The following is a 14,710-nucleotide window of genomic DNA, read 5'->3' as shown; positions in this document are numbered from 1 at the left end:
AGAGAGACTATAAAGGGTACAATTCTAAAGGAAGATATAGGAGCAGAGGGACCTGGGTATGTGAAAATGCATTTAAGTTGTTGAAGGACAGTTTGAGAGAGCGCATAATAAATCATACAACATGCTAGATGCTATTTATAGAGCCACAGGGTGGGATTTTCCAGCCTCGCTCGCCCTGAAACCGGAAAATCCCACCTGAGGTCAATGGACCTTCCCATGGTCTACCCCTCGCCCGCTCCAATTCCCATGGCGAGAAGGATGGTAAAATTGCCCTGCAGTGTATAAAAGCAAGGAAGTTGAAATTATATGCAACACCAATTAAGCCCCACTGGAGTATTGTGCCAGTTCTGGGCATCACAACTGAGGAAGAATTAGAGAGTGTGTAGAAAAGATTCACGAGAATGTTTCCAGGGATTAAGAGTTACACAGATTGGTTGGAGAAATTAGGATTGTTTTTCTTGAAGAGGAGAAGGCTGAGAGGAGATTTGATCGAAGTATACAAAATCATGAGAGGTCGGGACAGAGCAGATAAGAATAATTGTTCCTATCGGTGGGAGGATCGAGAATTAGAGCTCAAAGATTTGAAGAAGTAATGCAGATATGGGTAAATCTTTTCCATGCAGCAAGTGGTTAGGATCTGGGATGTATTGCCTGAGGGTGTGATGGAGGCAGATTCTATTGAGGCATTTAAGAAGGAATTAGATTAATATCTGAAGAATGTGCAGGATTATGTGGAGAAGGCCGGGGAGTGCCATTAAGTAAATTGTTCTTCTGGAGAGCCTGTGCAGATATGATGGGCCAAATGATCTCCATATGGTGGTTCAAGTAGACAGTTCATCACCACATTCTCAAGGACAATTAGGGATTGGCAATAAATGCTAGCCTTGCCAGTGGTGGTCACATCCAAAAAATAAATTTAAAAAAGTACCCCCTCTCACCTGCTCTTGTCACCACAGTGGCTGGTCTTGTTAACTTTCTTGTCAATGGTGACTGCAGAGGATTAAGCTCTCTCTTGCTTGGGATAGTCATTGCTTTACATTTGTGTTACATACTGTTACTTGCCATTTATCAGCCTTAGCCCAAATATTGTCCAGGTTTTGCTCCATACAACAATTTCACATTTCTATGGATGGATATGTCTGTCAATTACTTTCCATTGCTGTACTTGGGGACAAGTGCCAATTATCTTCCATTTCAATGCATGGGTAAATGAATAGTTATTGCTGAAACGGGATATAAATTCCAATGATCTTACAATGGTTGAAAGGCCTGTCCAGGCCTGATGTCGGTGTCCATCATAATTGCATAAATAGCTAAACACAGGAGCAATGTGCAGTCAAATGCATCCTATAATTTCCTGCAAATGCAGAACAGATAAACAGTAATGAAATATTTAGGGCTATTTACAATAAGCCAGCCACCTTACCAGACAGCTGAGAACGATTAGTCATTAATTCCCATCTTCACATCAGAAATGACTGAATGAAAATGCTCTCTGCTTTTCCATTCTGAATGAGTTGTGTATTCACATTTTCCACTCCACACCTGGCAGTTTGTGTGTGACCCATAAGACCATTGTTTCTTGCAATGACATCCTGATTCACACAATCACTTGTCTCTTGTTGAAGAAGGCAACAGGTATTATTGCGTCAAGGCTGTTGTGAAAAATTTAAGCCCCTCATCTGAAGGAAACCTTACTGAACAGTAACACAGAAAACTTTAAGAACAGCTAGTGTAAGCGTGGAAGTTTCTGCATGAGAGGCCAGGTTCAATCTGGATTGAGACTCCCAATGCAATCAAGAGGGAGTTCAGTACTATAAATTGTGCTGTCCTGCAGATTACAGAGGAGATGTCAGGGGTAAATTTTTCACTCAGAGGGTGGTGAGTGAGTGGAATCAGCTGCTGTCGGTGGTGGTGGAGGCGAACTCGTTGGGGTCTTTTAAGAGACTTCTGGATGAGTACATGGGATTTAATGGGATTGAGGGTTATAGAAAGGCCTGGTAGGTAGGGATATGATCAGCGCAACTTGTGGGCAGAAGGGCCTGTTTGTGCTGTTGTGTTCTATGTTCTATTATATATTAAACCGAGGTACACCCGTTCAGGTGGATGTAAACGATCCTATGTCACTATTTTAAAGAAAGACAGGGTAACTTCCTTTCAGTATCAATCCCTCAAGTAACATCATAAAAAGAAACGGTCTGATCAGTTATTGTTTGTCGGGCCTTGCCTGTGTTCTTTTCAACTCATTTTTATGATGTGGGTGTCATCGTCTTCTTGAACTGCTGCAGTCCATGAGGTTTAGGTACATCTACAGTGCTGTTAGGGAGGGAGTTCCAGGATTTTGACCTAGTAATAGTAAAGGAATGACTGTATATTTCCAAGTTAAGAAGGTATGTGGCTTGGAAGGGAATTTCCAGGTGGTGAGGTTCCTCTGTGTCTACTGCCCTTGAACTTCTAGCTGGTCGCTGTCATGGATTTGGAAGGTACTGTTTCAGGGCCCTTAGTGAGATCTTGTTGTGCTTCTTGTAGATCGTACACACCGCTGCTACTGAGCTTTGGTGGTGGAGAGAATGGTTTGTAGATGTGGTGCCAATCAAGCAGGCTGCTTTGTCCTGGATGGTGTCAAGCTCCTTGAGTGTTGTTGGAGCTGTATCCATCCAGACAAGTGGGAAGTATTCTATCACACTCCTGACTTGTGCCTGACTTGTGAGATGTGTTACCCACCAAAGGATTTGTTGCCTCTGACCTGCTCTCTATTTATACTGTTTGTAAGGCTAGTCCAGTTCAGTTTCTGGTCAATAGTATCTCCCGGATGTTGACAATGGGGGATTCAGCGATGGTAATGCCATTCAGTGTCAAGAAGACGGTTAGATCTTCTTTTGCTGCAGACGGTCATTACTAGGCACTTGTGTGGCATAAATGTTACTTGCCACTTGTCAGCCCAGGCCTTGATATTAGCTAGGCCTTGTTGCATCTGTACATGGACTGCTTCAGTATCTGAGGAGTCATGAATGGTACTGAATATTATGTAATCATTAGCGAACGTCCCTACTTTTGACCATGTGATGGAAGAAAGGTCATTGATGAAGGAAGTGAAGATGGTTGGGCCTAGGAGACTATCCTGAGGAACTCCGGTGACGATGTCCTGGAGCTGAGATGATTAACCTCCCACACCATAACCATCTTCCTTTGTACTACGTATAACTCCGAGCAATGGAAAGATTTCCTAACAGGACTAATCTGCATCTTTGTGTTTCAAACAGCTAGATCACCTAACTTCTGGAACTCTCTCCCTAACAGCACCATGGATGTACCTAAAACACATGGCTCAAAATGGTTCAAGAAGGAAGCCCACTATCACCTTCTCAAGGGCAATTAATGATGGACAATAAACAAACACCCACATCCTATGAAAAATGAAAAAAATCTTTTAGATAAGGATCATTATCCAGAAAGGGGAAAGAATCAGCAAAGTCACTTACAAATGTTCCCCAGAATGAACTAATGTATATCTGTAATTCAGCTATTTTGTTAGTGTTATTTGAAGAAGTGTTGCTGGAGAGATGGATACGTATCTGCTCTCCATCCAATAGATAAAGGCAAAGTGAGCCTCTGGATTTTAACACCACCCTGCAAAGTACAGCATATCTTCACAGCAGTATAACAACTTCACCTTAGATTGGAACTCAAACATCAACACACAGCTCAAACTTTCCAACATGGGTAAGGGATCCATCAACAGAGCCGCAACTAGGGCATCTTTACATTACTTACTAAACTCCAATTCAAATGTCTTCAAGTCTATTTCTAACAAGTCTAGACTGGGTACAGGTCCTTTAAACACTCATTAAGGAGTTTAATGATGCTTTTAATGATTGTCAGGTGAAGCAGGATTCAGCCCTTGTAATGTGTTACAAGCTACATGGTTAGTGTTTGGGCACCCAAGTTTCCTCTACATAAACATTGATCCTTGCCCTTGGCCATTAAGTCACACTACCCATGTACCACTAGCTGTTAATAATCAGCATCATTAATTTTAATGGCCTTTAGTTATTCGACATGGGTGCCTTGAACAGATATTTGATTTTATCTAAAGGTATATTGAGAATGCTGTTCCTACTGTCTACAGACCAAGATCAGTTACGAACGTTTATTAATCAAGGAGTTTTTGTCAAGGAGGCTTCAAAGTCCATCATTCCATTTTAATGGTTTGTCCCCTGTTTGCTATGAGTGGCTCTGTCAAAATTCAATTTATACAGAGATGCGGGAGAGCATCTCCTTAACTTTCTGGTACAAACCTGGTGTGTCAGCAAGTGCAGGCAGGAAATATTACATAAGTGTATTGGACACAGAATGTTAATTACAATGGGTATGTCAAATATGGTGTATTACGGTAAGTGCGTCTGACATGGTGTATTACAACAAGTGTGTGAGGCGTAGTGCATTATAGTGAGTGTGTGAGACATGGGGTGTATTACAGTGAGAGTGTGGGTCATGGTGTATTACAGCGGCCATGTGAGACGTGGTGTATTACAGCGAGTGTGTGAGATGTGGTGTATTACAGCAAGTGTGTGGGATCTGACGTATTACAGCGAGTGTGTGAGACCTGGTGTATTACAGCGAGAATGTGGGTTACGGTGTATTACAGCGGGTGTGTGAGATGTGGTGTATTACAGCAAGTGTGTGGAACATGGTGTATTACAGTGAGTGTGTGAGAGGTAGTGTATTACAGCAAGTATGTGGAACGTGGTGTATTAAAGCGAGTGTGTGGGAGGTGGTTATTGCAGTGAATGTGAGAGACGTAGTGTATTACAGCATGTGTGTGAGATGTAGTCTATTACAGCAAGTGTGTGGGATCTGGTGTATTACAGCAAGTGTGTGAGACGTGTATTACAGCATGTGCATGAGACGTGATGTATTACAGTGTGTGTGGAACGTGGTGTATTACAGCGAGTGTGTGGGAGGTGGTGAATTACAGCGAGTGTGAGAGACCTGGTGTATTACAGCGAGAATGTGGGTCATGGTGTATTACAGCGGGTGTGTGAGATGTGGTGTATTACAGCAAGTGTGTGGAACATGGTGTATTACAGTGAGTGCGTGAGAGGTAGTGTGTTACAGCAAGTGTGTGGAACGTGGTGTATTAAAGCGAGTGTGTGGGAGGTGGTTATTGCAGTGAATGTGAGAGACGTAGTGTATTACAGCATGTGTGTGAGATGTAGTCTATTACAGCAAGTGTGTGGGATCTGGTGTATTACAGCAAGTGTGTGAGACGTGTATTACAGCATGTGCATGAGACGTGATGTATTACAGTGTGTGTGGAACGTGGTGTATTACAGCGAGTGTGTGGGAGGTGGTGAATTACAGCGAGTGTGAGAGACCTGGTGTATTACAGCGAGAATGTGGGTCATGGTGTATTACAGCGGGTGTGTGAGATGTGGTGTATTACAGCAAGTGTGTGGAACATGGTGTATTACAGTGAGTGCGTGAGAGGTAGTGTGTTACAGCAAGTGTGTGGAACGTGGTGTATTAAAGCGAGTGTGTGGGAGGTGGTTATTACAGTGAATGTGAGAGACGTAGTGTATTACAGCATGTGTGTGAGACGTGGTCTATTACAGCAAGTGTGTGGGATCTGGTGTATTACAGCAAGTGTGTGAGACGTGTATTACAGCATGTGTATGAGATGTGATATATTACAGCGTGTGTGGAACGTGGTGTATTACAGCGAGTGTGTGGGAGGTGGTGTGGTATAGCGAGTGTGTGAGACGTGGTGTATTACAGCGAGCATGTCAGAGACATGGTATATTACTGCGAGTTATGTGACATGGTGTATTACAGCAAGTGTGTCAGACATGGTGTACTACAGCGAGTGTGTGAGACGTGGTGTATTACAGTGAGTGTGTGAGACGTGGTGTATTACAGTGAGTGTGTGGGACGTGGTGTATTAAACAAGCGTGTGAGACCTGGTGTATTATAGCGAGTGTGTGAGATGTGGTGTACCACAGCGAGTGTGTGGGACGGTGTGTATTATAACGAGTGTGTGAGGCCTGGTGTATTATAGCAAGTGAGTGAGACGTGGTGTACTACAGCGAGTGTGTGAGACGTGGTGTATTACAGCGAGTGTGTGGGAAATGGTGTATTACAGCGAGTGTGTGGGAAATGGTGTATTACAGCGAGTGTGTGGGAAATGGTGTATTACAGCGAGTGTGTGAGATGTGGTGTATTACAGCAAGTGTGTGGGAAATGGTGTATTACAGCGACCACCACCACCCACTCCCCAGAGAACAATCTAGCGTCATTCCTCCCCCCTCCCCAGAGAATGGGCTGGCCTCACTCATCCCCCACCTCCCCTTCCGCCCCCAGAGAACGATCTGGCCTCATGCTGTCCCCACCCCCAGAGGAACATCTGACCCGCCTCCTCCTCCCTATCCCCCGCCCAACCAGACAACAATCTGGCCTCTCTCACCACCCTCCCCAACCAGAGAATGATCTGACCTGTATCCCGCCTCCCCCGACCACCGATGTGAGTCAGAGAGCCATTGGAAGCTCTAAACTCGCTCTTCAGCAGCTGGAGTGCCCGATTCAGACTTTTATTCAGCAGGCTCATTTCGGTTCAATTCCAGATTGCGAATGCAGTGATAAAGAGAGAAATGCTGATAAGTTGGGTGGGCAGTTCATTAATTCAATTGAAATACATGCAAATACATTTAAATCACCGTTGCATCTGTTTCAGGCACAAAGTGGACCACGGCCATTTCCGGATCTCAGTAAGGTGGCCATCTGCGCGGACGCGGGCGCAACTCGCGTTAATGGCCTCACACCCGACTTCACCACATTTTCGCACCCATGCAATGGTAAAAAAGGGCCCGTGGTCTATTACAGCGAGTGTTTGGGACATGGTGTATTACAGTGAGTGTGTGGGACGTGATATATTGCAGTGAGTGTATGGGACACAGTCTATGACAGCGAGTTTGTGGGACACGATGTATTACAGCGAGTGTGTGAGATGTGGTGTATTACAGTGAGTGTATGGGACATGGTGTATTATAGTGAGAATGTGGGACATGAAGTATTACAGCGAGAGTGTGGGACATGTATTACAGTGAGTGTGTGAGATGTGGTGTCTTACAGCGAGAGTGTGGGACATGGTGTATTACAGCTAGAGTGTGGCATGTGGTGTATTACAGCTAGTGTGTGGGACGTGTATTACAGTGAGTGTGTGAGACGTGATGTATTACAGCAAGCGTGTAGGACGTGGTGTACTACAGCGAGTGTGTGAGACATGGTGTTTTACAGTGAATATGTGAGATGTGGTGTATTACAGTAAGTGTGTGAGATATAGTGTAGTACAGCGAGTGTGTGGGGCATGGTGTACTACAGCATATGTGTAGGATGTGGTGTATTACAGCGAGTGTGTGAGGCGTGGCATATTACAGTGAGTGTGTGAGACATGGTTATTACAGCGAGTGTGTGGGACGTGTATTACAGCAAGTGTATGGGACATGGTGCATTTCAGCGAGTGTGTGAGACATGGTGTATTACAGCCAAAGTGTGGGACGTTTATTACAGTGAGTGTGTGAGATGTGGTGTATTACGGCTAGTGTGTGACACGTGGCGCATTACAGCGAGTGTGCGTGACATGGCGTATTATAACACGAGTGTGGGACGTTTATTACAGTGAGTGTGTGAGACGTAGTGTATTACAGCGAGAGTGTAGGACATGTATTACAGCGAGTGTATGGGATGTGGTATATTACAACTAGTGTGTGGGACGTGTGTAGTGGACATGCTGTATTATATTGAGTGTCTGAGATGTGGTGTATTTCAGCGAGTGTGTGAGATGTGGTGTATTACAGCGAGAGTATGGAACATGTATTACAGTGAGTGTATGAGATGTGGTGTATTTCAGCGAGTGCATGAGACATGGTATATTACAGTGAGTGTGTGAGATGTGGTGCATTACAGTGAGTGCATGGGATGTGGTATATTACAGCAAGTGTGAGACATGGTGTATTGCAGTGAGTGTATGCGATGTGGTGTATTATAGTGAATAATTGAGACGTGGTGTATTACAGCAAGTGTGTGACACATGGTGTATTAGAGCGAGTGTGTGAGATGTGGTGCATTACAGTGAGTGCATGGGATGTGGTATATTACAGCAAGTGTGAGACATGGTGTATTGCAGTGAGTGTATGCGATGTGGTGTATTATAGTGAATAATTGAGATGTGGTGTATTACAGCAAGTGTGTGACACATGGTGTATTAGAGCGAGTGTGTGAGATGTGGTGCATTACAGTGACTGTGTGACACGTGGTGCATTACCGCAAGTGTGTGAGATGTGGCGTATTACAGCGAGTGTGTGGGACATGGTGTATTACAATGAATGTGTGAGACATGGTGTATTATAGCGAGAGTGTGGGATGTGTATTACAGCAAGTGTGTGGGATGTGGTGTTTTACAGTGAGTGTGTGGGATATGGTCTATTACAGCAAGTGTGTGGGGTGTGGTGTATTGCAGTGAGTGTGTGAGATGTGGTGTATTACAGCGAGGGTGTGGAACGTGGTGTACTACAATGAGTGTGAGATGTGGTGTATTACAACGAGTGTGCGTGACATGGTGTATTATAGTGAGAGTGTGGGACGTCTATTACACTGAGTGTGTGGGATGTGGTGTATTACAGCTAGTCTGTGGGACATGTATTACAGTGAATGTGTGAGATGTGATGTATTACAGCGAGTGTGTGGGACACAATGCATTACAGCAAGTGTGCGTGACATGGTGTATTACAGTGAGTGTGTGGGATGTGGTATATTACAGCAATATAGTGGGTCGTGGTGTATTATAGTGAGTGTGTGAAACGTGGTGTATTACAGTGAGTGCGTGAGACGTGGTGTATTACAGTGAGCGTGTGAGACACTGTTTTACAGTGAGTGCGAGAGACATGATGTATTACAGTGAGTGTGTAAGATGTAGTTACAGATTGAAGATGGGTAGTTAGAGCAAGGTGAAGTTTCAAGATTGAAGATGAATGGTGAAAGTAAATACAGAGATGAAACATGGAGGTAAAAAAAATGCAGACGAAGAAACAATTTGGGAGAATTGAGAACACAGGCGAGGAAAACACTAGAAAAACAAAGGGAGAATTAAAACAGGAAAAGAACTTCAGTAGGGGAGAAAGATAAGCATTAAGTTGCAGCTTTCATTTCTGCAAATTCAACCAAAACAACTTGCCATTGTATATTGCTTGGAAGGGGTTTTAATTGCACTGAATCTGACACTGGAATCAAAATCCTTCCTGCTTTGGGAAGTCTCGGGGATTTCCCAACAGCTTGTACAGTGGGTAGCTCAGGTAAAAACACTGGATTTACGATGTAACTGACTTAATCTGACATTTTCAAATATATTCGCATGAAAAATAATGGGCAAGAAAGAATTAGACTAACACTTGCTGAAATTGGTTTTGGGGGTGAAGTGGCCAGAATTCATGCTTCTTGCCATACTATAATGAGGCACCCATCATTCTAATTTCCTCCTGTGTGAGAGAATTGCCCGTGAGCTTGAAGCAAATAGTCTGTTGTCATTACAACCAATGGTCTGTAGCAACCAATTTCACAGGCAAGTAACTTCAGTCCCAACCAGGGTCACCAAGAGACATAAGTCAGGATTTACACCACCAACAGAAAGCAGATTTGCAATATTACTGAGGAGTATTAAATTAATAAAGGAGATTAAACCCACAAAACGGCAACTCATTCACAAGTGCTTGATGCTTAAAAATTCTGGCAAGATGTAACTGACAAGTCCATTTTATATCAATAATGTGCTCACAGACAAATTATTTGACAAGGCAATAGATTAATAGACAATGTGCTATCAGCCCATTTTCCATATCTACCTCATTTAACTCATTGAATATTTTGTCTAATTACTTGTCGTAATCATGACTTTTCTTTCATGTGAATGTTCCGGCTGTATATACCTGAGTGTACTCTTCTGTTACTGAAAAATTACAAACCTGTAATGGAAAAAGCTTGTATTTATTCATCAACTTTTGTGTCATCAGATTGTCTCAAACCATCTTCCAACCAATGAAATACTTTTGAAGTTCAATCCCTTTGGTAAAGTAGGAAAAACTGCAAGCATCTGGGGACAGCAAACTCCCAAAAGTATCAAAGAAAAACACAATGCAATAATCCAATTTTGGACATTGAGGGATAAATATTGGGCAGGATAGTTGACAAATCTTCTCTGTTTGTCTTTGAAGAATAGCCATGGGAGTTTTTACATTTGTTTAAGTGGCCTTAGTTTAACATCTGAATGGCATCACATTCAACATCAACAGTACAATACTATTGTATTTCAGTACTGTTCCTCCAACAGTACAGCGCTGCAATAGTACCATACTTCCAACAGTGCAGCACTCCATCACTACTGTTCCTCCAACAGTGCAGCACTCCATCAATACTGTTCCTCCAACAGTACAGCACCCCATCAATACTGTTCCTCCAATAGTGCAGTACCCCATCAATGCTGTTCCACCAATTTGGCAGCACCCCATCAATACCGTTCCGCTATCAGTGCAGCACCCCATCAATACTGTTCCTCCAACAGTGCAGCATCCCATCAGTACTGTTCCTCCAACAGTGCAGCACCCCATCAGTACTGTTCCTTCAACAGTGCAGCACTCATCACTACTATTCCTCCAACAGTGCAGCACCCCATCAATACCGTTTCACCAACAGTGCAGCACCCCATTAGTAACATTCCTCCAACAGTGCAACACTCCATCAGTACTGTTCTTTCAACAGTGCAGCACTCCATCAGTACTGTTCTTCCAACAGTGCAGCACTCCATCTACACTATTAGAGTCTTAGAGATTTATAGCATGGAAACAGGCCCTTCAGCCTAACTTGCCCATGCCACCCTTTTTTTTAACCACTAAGCTAGTCTCAGTTGCCCGCATTTGGCCCATACCCCTCTATACCCACCTTATCCACGTAACTGTCTAAATCCTTTTTAAAAGACAAAATTGTACCTGCCGCTACTACTACCTCTGGCAGCTTGTTCCAGACACTCACCACCCTCTGTGTGAAAATATTGCCCCTCTGGACCCTTTTGTATTTCTCCCCTCTCACCTTAAACCTATGCCCTCTAGTTTTAGACTTCGCTATCTTTGGGAAAAGCTGTTGACTATCTAACTGATCTTTGCCCCTCATTATTTTATAGACCTCTATAAGATCACCACTAAATCTCCTAGGCTCCAGGAAAAAAAGATCCAGCCTCTCCTTATCACTCAGACTATCAAGTTCCAGTACAATCCTAGTAAATCTTTTCTGCACCCTTTCTAGTTTAATAATATCCTTTCTGTAACAGGGTGACCAGAACTGCACACAGTATTCCAAGTGTGGCCTTACCAATATCTTGTACAACTTCAACAAGATGTCCTAGCTCCTGTATTCAATGTTCTTACCAAAGAAACCAAGCATGCCGAATGCCTTTTTCACCACTCTGTCCACCTGTGAGATAAGAACATAAGAAATAGGAGCAGCAGTAGGCCATCTAGCCCTTCGAGCCTGCCCCGCCATTCAATAAGATCATGGCTGATCTGTTATGGCTCAGTTCCACTTTCCCGCCTTCTCCCCATAACCCTTAATCCCCTTGCCTATCAAAAACCTATCTACCCGCGTCTTAAATATATTTAACGAGGTAGCCTCCACCACTTCAACGGGCAGAGAATTCCAGAGATTCACCACCCTTTGAGTGAAGAAGTTCCTCCTCAACTCCGTTCTAAACTGCCCCCCCTTTATCTTGAGGCTGTGCCCCCTAGTCCTACTGTCCTGTCTGAGCGGGAAGAGCCTCTCCACCTCTATCCTATCCATCCCATTCATCATCTTATATGTCTCAATGAGATCTCCCCTCATTCTTCTAAACTCTAACGAGTACAAGCCTGGTTTATTCAGCCTCTCCTCATAGTTCAACCCCCTCAACTCCAGTATCAGTCTAGTAAACCTCCTCTGCACTCCCTCCAAGGCCAAAATATCCTTGCGTAAGAGCGGCGACCAAAACTGCACACAGTACTCCAGCTGCGGCCTCACCAGTGCCCTGTACAGTTGCAGCAAGACCTCCCTACTTTTATATTCAATCCCCCTCGCTATGAAGGCCAGCATCCCATTCGCCTTCCTGACCACCTGCTGCACCTGCAGGCTGGGTTTTTGCGACTCATGCACAAGGACCCCGAGGTCCCTCTGCACCGTCGCATGCTGCAGTTTTTCGCCATGTAAGTAATAGTCCTTCCTACCATTATTCCTACCAAAGTGGACAACTTCACACTTGCCAACATTAAATGCCATTTGCCAGTTCCTGGCCCATTTGCCCAGCCTATCTAGATCCTTCTGCAGACCTTCCACACCCTCCGCACAATTTGCCGTTCCGCCAATCTTGGTGTCATCAGCAAATTTCGACACCGTACACTCGGTTCCCTCCTCCAGATCATCTACATAAATGGCAAATAGCTGAGGCCCCAGCACCGATCCCTGGGGCACCCTACTAGTCACCAACCGCCAATCCGAATAGCACCCATTGACCCCCACTCTCTGCCTTCTATTTGACAGCCAATCCCCTATCCACGCTAACACCTTACCCCCAACTCCATGCCCCCTAACCTTCTGTAATAGCCTCTTGTGCGGCACCTTATCAAACGCCTTCTGAAAATCAAGAAACACCACATCTACCGGCTCTCCTCTATCCACCGCCCTAGACACATCCTCATAGAACTCCAATAAATTCGTCAGACACGACTTCCCCTTAACGAAACCGTGCTGCGTCTGCTCTATCAAACAATTCTCCTCAAGATGCCTCGCTATTTTCTCCTTGATCATGGATTCTAGCATTTTACCTACAACAGACATTAAACTAACCGGCTTATAATTCCCTGCCTTTTGCCTGCCACCCTTCTTAAACAATGGCGTAACATTAGCCGCTTTCCAATCTTCCGGCACTTCCCCGGAATCCAGCGAGGTTTGGAAAATAATCATCAAGGCATCCACTATCACCTCCGCCATTTCTTTCAGAACCCTTGGATGCATTCCATCCGGTCCTGGGGACTTGTCCACAATCAGTCCCTCCAGTCTGTCGAGCACTGCCTCCCTAGTAACAATAATGTCATTCAGGCCTCCACTCCTACCATCTTTCCATCGCTAACACCCAGCAAACTATTCACGTCCTCCTCCGTGAAGACCGAAACAAAAAAGTTATTCAAGGCCTCAGCCATTTCCCCATCCCCTACCACTAAGTCCCCCCTCCCATCCTCTAAGGGTCCAACGTTCACCCTAGTCAGCCTCTTCCTTTTTATATATTTATAAAATAAATACTCCACTTTCAAGGAGCTATGAACATGTTCCCCTAGGTCTCTTTATTCTGCATCTCTCCCCAACAGCCTACCATTAACTGAGTATCTTCCAACAATGCAACAACCCATCAGTGCCATTCTACCAACTGTGCAGCACCCCATCACTACTGTTCCTCCAACAGTGTAGCATTCCATCAATGTTGTTCCTCTAACTGTGCAGTACTCCATCAATACTGTTCCTTCAACAGCGCAGCATTCCATCAGTACCGTTCCACCAACAGTGCAGCACTACAACAGTGCAACACTCCATCAGTATTGTTCTTCCAACAGTGCAGTACCCTATTACTACTGTTCCTCCAACAGCGCAGCACTCTGTCGATACTATTCTTCAAACAGTGCAGCGCACCATCAATATGGTTCCTCGAACAGTGCAGCACTCCATCAGTACTTTTCCTTCAACAGTGCAGAACTCCATCAGCACTGTTCCTCCAACAGTGCAGAGAGTGCTAGTTGTATGTGAAACCTCCTGGTAAGCCTTTTAATGTATACACTTAATAGGATTTTCAGCAAAATGTAAAGTTTGCCAACAGCCTAGCTTCCAACAGTGTCTATCAAGACATATGAAGGACAACCTCATCCAGGACCCACATTGTTGTTAACAGATGGCGACAGTGAAAAATCACGATGGAAAAACCACCAAGCGAAGTACCCAGTGCCTGGACGAAACTAAACAAACAACTGCAAGATGAGGGTAGCATGGGGAAAATAGCTGACAGAAGACAATCGAAGACAGCAGTGAAGTAAGGTAATGGAGAAAACCTTACCTTTACCAGAATTCTTTTACCACATGGAAGGTCCAGATCAAGCCGAGAATGCAAACTGGCATTGTAAGTTTGCTAGATACAGAACAGCTTTGATACTAGCAGAGAGAGCTCAATAAAGAGTGCAGGAAGGCATGCCAGGAGCAGCAGCAGGAATATCTAAAGATAAGGTGTCAACCTACTGAAGCAACAACACAGGACTACATGTGTACCAAGCAGTATATGCAGCAAGCGATGGGCAGAGCCAAGTGATTCCACAACCAGCAAATCTAAGCTCTGCAGTCCTGCCACATCCAGTCATGAATAGTGATGGACAATTAAAGAACTCACTGGAGGTGGAGATTCCACAAGTATCCCCATCCTCAATGATGGGAGAGCCCAGTGCAAAAGACAATGCTACAATCTTCAGCCATCAGTGCCAAGTGGATGATTCATCTCGGCCTCCTCCAGAGGTCCCCAACATCACAGATGCTAATTTGATCATTCCATGTGATACCAAGAAATGGCTGAAGACACAGGCTATTGCAAAGGCTATGAGACTTG

Source organism: Carcharhinus amblyrhynchos, chromosome 18, assembly GCF_965287045.1.
Source record: "Carcharhinus amblyrhynchos chromosome 18, sCarAmb.v2.hapA, whole genome shotgun sequence".
In the NCBI taxonomy this organism is placed as follows: domain Eukaryota; kingdom Metazoa; phylum Chordata; class Chondrichthyes; order Carcharhiniformes; family Carcharhinidae; genus Carcharhinus; species Carcharhinus amblyrhynchos.
The sequence above is the reverse complement of the archived record's forward strand: the minus strand, read 5'-3'. Positions refer to the sequence as shown.